The 1,845-nt window shown below is 45.9% G+C and overlaps 1 long non-coding RNA gene across 1 annotated transcript; it reads left to right on the forward strand.

Moving 5' to 3' along the window:
* The first annotated feature begins 996 nt into the window (after positions 1-996).
* LOC113016573 (uncharacterized) lies at positions 997-1,485 on the forward strand. Its single transcript, XR_003271260.1, has 3 exons — positions 997-1,013; positions 1,087-1,294; positions 1,374-1,485. It is a non-coding gene; the product is annotated as an uncharacterized LOC113016573 (long non-coding RNA).
* The last annotated feature ends 360 nt before the right edge of the window (positions 1,486-1,845 follow it).

Consider the following 1,845-nt stretch of genomic DNA (forward strand, 5'->3'; position numbering starts at 1 on the left):
TCTTGTTAGGCAACAGAGAACAGACTCTCCAGGTCTGATGAATAAAAGACCTGCTGGGGTTCTGATCCTCATGGGTTGCAGACTTTCCCCCAGTGAATGCACACCTCATGGGTATGTGTGCACATACCTGTGTGAGAGTGTGTTAATGGATAGTATCCATACACACCATTATAGTAGCCAGGAGATTAGGTTTCCTTGGAAGTTCTTGCACACATACGATAAGATGTTCTCCTTTGCTGTCTTCACGTTTTGTGCATACTGTTGCTTTCTTCGGGACACTGCATGTAATGTTTTATTTATTAATTTTTTACTTTTTTTAAGTTTATTTTTTTAAATATTTTCTAAAATTTACAAACTTCTAGAAGAACATGCCAAAACATGTTTTCTTTCCTTTTTTTTCATCCAATTTTTAACATGGTGATGTCAAATTCTGTAGGTAATCATGTTCAATGACCTACATTTTTAGGTCTGTAGTTGCAGACAGTTAAGTTTGCTAGCTGCAGAAGCAAGACTTGCTTTTACAGGGACTTTGGCACCACTCTAGTAAAATTTGAGCTTTTGCTTCTTTTATTCACTCATGCATTCTTGCTCTGCATGTTTGGCCACTTTTCCTGTGCTGCGTCATATTCATTGACTTTTAGGCTCTTAAAATGGAACTTTTTAAAACACAGGCTTCAGCTAGTCTGAATGTGTTTTGACAGCATTTCATGTTGAAATATTTACATAATACTTCTAATACCCATCCTGCCTCCTGTGTACAGTCCCAGCAACACTCAAGCACATCTTGGTTGGTTGCTGGACTAGCCTTACTCAGGGCAGATACCCATGAAGACACAACCTGTCATGGTCTACGGTGGGTGGCTGGAGTTTCCATTAGGCTCCTGAACTGACCTGGGATCCGCCCCTGGGCAGGGACAGCTCCTGCACACCTGGAGCCTATTGCAGGCAATCAAGCCAGAGGGATTTAAACCACACATCGATGTTCATTCATTGCCAGTTCGTCATCAACACATGTTGGTAACAGGCCGTGTACGTTAAATTCTTGCTGTGATTTATCCTGTTAAACACGACTCTCTTGTACTACAGTTGCTGTACCCACCCTGGCTCACACTCCACCTCCGGACTCAGGATACCTAGTGATCATTCTGGAAATCCCTCTGCGCCTCACCTGCCTGCCCTCCTGCCATAACACTCCATCTGGAGCCCCGGATCTCAGGTCAGCTTTTCCACGCCACTCAGCCTCCCCTGGATCTTCATCACCCCCCTCTCAAACACTCCAGGTCCCTAACTGCAAGTAAGAATTGCCGCTCTTATACTGGCCACTTCTGAGCTGCCTTCACTACCTGCCTAACTCCTATATCCTCTTCCCTCAGTGTGACTGTTCCCCACTCAGCCCCGTTCCGCATCTCAGGCCTCGTTCCCTCGCCCTAGCCACGTTCCCCAGGGCACGCCACACCAAGGCTCCACGTCTCGTCATTTTCTGTCTTTGTCACGTTTTTTCCCTTGCACTTAACCGTAATAAACTGTTAAATCATCTACTGTCTCCGCTCTGGGTTTCTGCACCTGAGTCCTATTCGGTACCGGCCATCCCTCACCGTGACACAACCAGGTCCTCAGGTGTCTAGCTGAGAAAGTTGAGTGCAAAAGAAAATTCATCAACACTCAACCTTTCATGAACCAAGAGGAGCGTCAGTTTTCATCACCATTTGTTCAGGAGAGAGACAAGCCGAGGACAAGCTCTTCAACCCCGGACCTGGGCCTGCTCAAGGTCACCAGGGATTGGCAGATGCAAGTGGACTTGGATCAGAGGATCATTTTTCCCACAGAGATTGTAACAACTACTCT

Source organism: Astatotilapia calliptera, chromosome 23 (assembly GCF_900246225.1).
Source record: "Astatotilapia calliptera chromosome 23, fAstCal1.2, whole genome shotgun sequence".
In the NCBI taxonomy this organism is placed as follows: domain Eukaryota; kingdom Metazoa; phylum Chordata; class Actinopteri; order Cichliformes; family Cichlidae; genus Astatotilapia; species Astatotilapia calliptera.